Genomic DNA, 6,994 nt, shown 5'->3' with positions numbered 1-6,994 from the left:
TATTGAGACTTGATGCTTCTTGAAGCCTTTAGTTCAGTAAAAATGTCTATCCTCCCTCTTGTGCAGAATTTCTCCCTGGATTTCTCACCCCTTGTCTTATAACCTCCTGTCTATTGGTAAGAAAATGTGTGAGCCCAACTGTTAAGAGCACTGAGAAATTAGAGACCCATAAGAAAACTTAGGTGAAGTTGGTACAACTTGAATAAAGGTGTGCTTTTTGTAACATGGGAAAGAATGAGCCAACCCAAGATCCAACACTCAGAACCAGCTTAGCAAAATTTGGCAAAAGAAGAAAACAGACTGATGATAAATAAAGGGAATGTGTGAATAGTGGCTTCATGCAGATCATGGGGCCATCAAACTGTTTATATAAACTAATGTCAACTGATAAATATACAGACTCAGTATTGCAAAAGGGTTACAACTGTAATAACCATGCAAAAAGAGCTAAGAATTAAATCTAGAAGATTCTAACTTAGTACACTTATGAATGAAAGCACTTTTATATTGTTTTTTTTCTGCCCCAGTGATTCTTGTATGCTTTTCCATATAAAGGGAACGACATATTTGTTTAAAATGTTGGACTAAAAAAATATATGTGATGATAGAAATGAAGAAATCATGAAGAATACTTAAACTGTTTCAGATCACTGAACTTTTGACAAATTCCAGTCATCTTTGTCCTGGCTAAAATATGTCTGTAGAGGGATGGAAAGCTCTCTAGCAAAGGGCTCACTGTGCTGATGTTCAACCATTGGTATCCCAGCTCCACATATCCACTGCACCGGAGAGAGATCATGACATCAGTGCAGGTCCACAGGCAAGGCACTCCACTGCACAGACCTAGAGTCCAATGCTTAGAACACCCCAGTTGTGTTAGTTTCTTTTTTTGTTGTTGCTGTTTTGTTGGAATCAAGAGTCTCGCTATGTTGCCCAGGCTGGCCTCAAACTCCTAGGGATCCTCCTATTTCAACCTCCCAAATAGCTGGGACCACAGGCACATATTACCATGCCCAGCTCCTGCTTAAATATTATTCAAATGCTTTATTTTTTCACACTTATGTTTTATGTTGGGCATTCTTCTATAAAACAATAAAACCAGGTCATGGAAGGAAAAAATTAAAAATATAGAAGTAGAGTAGAATCCCAGAGGGATTCAGTTGCCACACAGTAACTTCTACAAGGAAAGTTAACTTTAAAGAGTTATTACCAGGGGACTGGAGTTGCAATGGATGGCTAGTGAGAAGTAAAGAGAGTCCCAAAGAATATAGTAATAGCAGAAATAGGGAGCAGTTACCATTCTTCCCTTAGAGCTTAAAATAGAGCATTCAAGAAAAGGCCACCTGATCCCAAGACTGAGTTCCAGGACTCATTGGGAGAAAGTTGGAATAAGGCTCTCTGGATGGTCATAAAGGACCTCACTGGCGAGACTTTCCAGAAACCTGCTCTCCAGAGTGCTGAAGAAGCCATCTACTGCAAAAGCACTCAAGGTTAGAGTTAGGGTTAGGGAGGGGGGCAAGTATGGAGGAAGGAAGAACTGTATAGAGGGAAAAGAGGGGTGGGAGGGGTGGGGGGAAGGGAAAAATAACAGAATGAATCAAACAACATTACTCTACGTAAATTTATGATTACACAAATGGTATGCCTTTACGCCATGTACAGAGAAACAACATGTATCCCATTTGTTTACAATAAAAAAAATACATTATTAAAAAAAAATAAAAAAAGCACTCAAGGTGGGACAGAGTATGTAAGTCAGTGGTAGAGTGCACAGCTAGCATGTATGAGGCCCTGTGTTGGATTCCCAGTACTGCAAAAAATAAAACTGCCCAAGGTGGTGCTAGGGAAGCCCTCCAAGGAGGGTCTTTAAGCACTCTCCTGCTAGGCTGAAGTGAAGAGGCAACGAACAGATGACTGTCACAGTGAATTAAGCTGTTGGGTAGAGCTTGGGTCATACCAATGTTCCTTACAGGGTGGGAGCCCTAGATTTTCCTATCAGAGGGCTGAGCTAGTTCCACACTTCCTTCTGTATAACATCTTTTATGGAAGCCTGTTGGCTTTCCATATTAATCATTAGGATTACACATCAGGCCCTAGAATATGAATATAGAATTTTTTTTTTCAAGCTACCAGGCAGCCTGGACTTTCAGACACAGTAAGGAAAACAATGAGTTAAGACTACTGCAAAAGTGTAGTAGCTAAATAAATGCCAATGTCATGGTTTTCAAGTTTCTGTAACATACCCTTCAACCATGTTATGATCAAGACCATGGTCTCTGAAGTGCTTGCTAATTGTATAACCTTGGACCAAATTACTTTCACCTCTCTTTGTCTCAATTTCCCCATCTGTAATGTGGGGAAATAGTTAATACCTTCTTCGAGGATTGTTGAGAGTTTTAAATGAATTGATACAAGGTTCTTAAGACAGAGCCTAGCATCTAGTAGGCACTGCATTTGTCACATAGTATTAATATTTGAGAATAGCAATATCTAACCCCACGTGCACCTATACCCCATGCGTCCCCTATAATCTCTCATGGTCCTTTCTTAGACTGTTAATCTTTTCACAAACACAGTTCTAAGGGTCACCTGGGTACAGTGCACCACAGAATACCCTGTGAGCCCATCACTACCACCAGTCAGTCATACAGGATAGCCAGTTCACTCTCTATCAAATGCTGGACAAAAAGGCTGAATGCCAAAACAAGTACTGGCTCCCACAACACCGATCCAAATAGCCTGGGGCCTGGCAGTGCCAGTGCAAGAGCTTGAAAAGAAAACAACCCCAAACAGTGCATAGGCTTGTCTTTGTCATGGCTGACCCTGCTCGCAGCCAGGCACGGAAACAGAGCAGCTTTATGAGAAAATGCCTTTCTTTCCACTCAGTAATTGAATCCAGTTGCGGATTGAGGTTGTACATTAATGGGGTTTAAGAAAGCTTTGCTTCTTAGACACATCCACTCCAGCGGAACGACCTCTTTCTTCTGTTAAATTCTAATTAAGCAAGGTACTAAACATCCATGGACAATATGTCCTTTGGGATCAGACCCACACATTCACCCAAGAAATATGCTGGGAATCCTTTAGGCTAACCTCCTGGGGGGAGTCCAACACAAATCTTCGGGATACTAGATTCGGCTTTGCAGCAAATAGCAAAGGGACCGCTTCACAGGGTGGCGAGTTTTTCAGATCATGTCAGTTGACTTCAACATAATTCCCCTTCAAGGGGGCTCTCTTTATCCGATGAACATACTTCTCCTGGAGATCCCTAATGAGGAAGAGTTTCATTTTGGCCAGGACAGGGTGTTTCAGAGTCAGATTTGGTTGCATCTTGGTCCCATGGCTATTGTTGCCTGCTGACAGCATGCAACCCTCTGTTGATGAAATGAAGCAGTCCCTGTTCTAGTGACTGCCACCCACGTCAGGACAGAAAGTCTTACACCACCCAGCTGGAATACTGCCCTGGAGCCTCAGGGGCACGGATTCAAAGGTCTTCGCCAAAAACTCTTCAGTAGAGCAGGCTTTTAAAAAAAAAAAATTTTTTTTTTAAATTACTTTGGTAGACTTGCAGAGATGAACTGTTCCACATGGGAAATACAGTGGGATATGGGTTCAATTAAAAAGAGTGAAGTTTCTTTTATAGACATAAAGCAAAGTGAGTCCTTGGGCATCCACTGTGCGCACAGGACTCTGGTTGGGTGGAAGTTACAAAGCTTGTAAAGGTCCTTCCTGTTCTCAGTTTCTTGCGCTCCCTCCTCCAGCCTCTCCTTGGAAGGCTTTTCCATTCATGTCAGTCAGAGTGCCGGGCAAGAAATGAATGGCACATGGAAAACACATGGCAGAGCCTCAGCAAAGGGACTGTTGGCAAAGGTGTGTAAGCAGGGTGTGGGAAAAGCCATAAGATGGAACTGTGCCGTTGATAACAGAGGGGCAGTTACCACCCCAGCCTGACTGTGAAGGGAAGGATCAAGTCCTAGACCCCAAGAGAAAGATGAGTGTGGAAAGGACCTCCTAACCAGACTTGGGACAAAACCACTGGAACAACCCCACAGCAGTCAGCAGACAAATAAATCCCCTCCCCTTTAGCCCCTGACCTCTGTTCTCCTGCAAGAGTTCCCCCTGGAGGAGCACACCAGAAACCAGAGGGCAATGGGACCTGTGCATGGTACCTTACAAGTCAGCCTGATCATTGTTCAGCAGCTCCCAGTATCTTCCCAGGTATATGTACAAACACATCCATTTCTCTTTTTTACATTTGTTCAGAAAAAAAAATGTATATCATATACCTATATGTGCCAGGTCCTAAAATATAAGAGTGAGTATAACCTAGTTTCTGCTTTCTAGCAGCTTCCAGATATACTATGTGTGCTAGGTACCTCCCACCAGCTCTTCCAGATCCATCCTCTGCCCTGCTTATGTCCCAAGAGGCTGACTATACAGTGCCATCCACAGGTCCCATTGCCCTTTGGCTTCTCATGGGTTCTTCCAGTGGGGAACCCCAGTAGGAAACAGAGGTCAGGGTAAGAGGGGTGGGGATTTGCCTGCTCCTTGCTGTGGGGTTGCTCCCAAGGCTGTACCTACATGCAGTGGGCAGGCACTGAGACCTGGACAACTCAACAGCAGTGGAAAGTTTGGGAGGGACAAAGACCAGAGGTTCCAGATAAGGATACCCTGACTAGCAGGGAGGAAAAGAAAGGACCGAAGTGTGACATGAGAAAGAAGCAAAGGATTTGGTGCCTTCCTGGCTGGCAGGGAAGATAAATAAGAAAAGAGGCCATTGTCACTGCAAGAGTCTGAGTCTGAAGCTGGAAAATTACAGCATTAATGGCACAGAGTTCTGCTGAGTAGGGCTTTGGTCTCTCCCAGGACCAACCAGGTGTGGAGGACACCCCTGTGGTACTAAACACTGTCTCCACATCTCCACAGGAGGACTGCGCTCCTAGAAGTCTTTCAACCTCCGAATCCCCTGGTGAAAAACTCCCTGAGTGCAGGTGGGCAGGAGGCATGCCAGCCCTCACAGACCAAGCCCCCCCAACCCTCCTCAGTCCTCAAAACAGAACCTCAGCCCTGGCCTGGGGTATTCCAGCTAAGCACCCATCTCCACTTAGCAGCCTGACTGAGTCAGGGTGAAAAGAGGTCAGAAAACTTGCCCTGAGATCTCCTGGCCAGCCCTGTCTCTATTGTTTGGGGAAGTGACACCTCATGACCCTCTGAGGGAAACCAGGCCTTCTCTGTCACTGGAACCAGCAGCTCATATGCACAACACGTAATGGGAGCATTACTTCCCTTTGCCACTGCTGCCCAGGTAAGTCACAGACCCCCTTGTCACTTGTCCTGTGTACCAAAAGCAGGAAGTATGCTCCCAGGGAAGATTTCCCCTAGAGCCCTTGGGACCACATTGGCTCTACTGTCACAGCTTGAAGGATGGAAAGTAGAAGAGAAAGACAGACATCGGCACTGAAATCTCTGTTGATTTTCCAAAATCCGGAGGTATGTTAGCTTTTCATCTCTGGGATAAATAGCAGAGGAAAAAAGGAAAGATTTCAGCTCACAGTTTCAGAGGTTTTGAAGGCAAGGCAAATGTCATGGTGGAGAGTGCATGGTGGAGCAAAGCTGCTCCCCTCGCTGGTGCCAGGAACAAGAGGAAGAACCAGGGTCCCACTATGCCTCCTCAGGGTACACCCCCAGAGAATAACTCCCTTCTGGTAGGCCCTAACTCCCCAGTGAAGCCATCAGCTGAGGACCAAGACTTTAACACATGAGCTTTGGGGGACATTTAGATCTAACCATAGCAGACGGGAATGAGCAAGGAAAAAATGAAGACAAAATTCTTTCTTTGAGTGAACCTCTGCCTCGACCATTGGAGCCCAAGTTTCTAAACTTGTAATAACTGAGCCCCTAGTTGTGCTGGGACTGGATAGGCTGTGAAGAGCTAAGATGCTGAGACACAGCACTCAGTGCTTCAGGGCCTCCAGCTGGGGCCCAGTACCCCTGAACCCCATATTCCCTAGGATGCTGTAGCAAATAACCATGATAACATGCGGGCTTAAGACAATGGAAACTAATTCTCTTACAGTTCTCGAAGTTCAGGAGTCTGAAATCAAGATGGTGCTGTGACACCCACCCCCCAAAGATCCTAGGGGAAAATCCTCCTTGCCCCTTCCAGAGTTTTCGATGACAACAGGAATTCCTTGGCTGGTGACTGTGTCACCTCTATTTCTGCCTCTCTTCCTATAGCTTCTCCTATTCTGTCTTCTCCTCTCCCATCTCTTATGAGGACCCTTTTCATTGGATTCAGGTCCTGCATGGATAATCCAGATGATCTCAAGATCTTTTGTTAATTACTTCTGTCAAGACCCTTTTTCTACCTAAGGTCACATTCATAGGTCCAGGGACTGGGACATGGACATGTCTTTCTGGGGCCAACATTCCATTCATTACTGGTCACCTCCCTCTTCATTCTCTCTCTCCCTGGGGTCTCACACTCTGGAAATAAACATGTTCAAGTTGCCTCATCAAAATAAATAAATAAATAATGAACAAACTGTTTCTACCCTGCCATCCTCTGGGGCTGTGCCACCTGTCCTTCTCTTAGCCTTCATTAAACCATCAGTTTTACTCATTAAACCACTCTGAGGAGTGGTTTGCACAGCTACTTCCATTTCTGACATACCACGTGCTCTTTTCTCCACTTACTTTTAGTGGCAATTTAGTATGTTATGTTTCAAACACACAGAACAATGTAAAGAACAGTATGATTTTTTAGTTCACATTTTTCTCCCACTTAATTTCTTGTAGTAAAACATAACCATTTGTCATTGCAACCATGTTGAAGGGTATGATGTTTCAGAGGCACTAATTACTCCCATTTGCCTTTTTTATTATTTAATTTTATTTTATTTTTTCAGTGGCTGGGAATCAAGCCCAGGGCCTCCTGCATGCTAGGCAAGCACCCATGTACTTTTTGAATGCTTTGTAACTTGGCTTTGACCCT

This window comes from Sciurus vulgaris (genome assembly GCF_902686455.1).
Source record: "Sciurus vulgaris genome assembly, chromosome: 7".
NCBI classification, from domain to species: domain Eukaryota; kingdom Metazoa; phylum Chordata; class Mammalia; order Rodentia; family Sciuridae; genus Sciurus; species Sciurus vulgaris.
Note: the sequence above shows the minus strand (reverse complement) of the source record.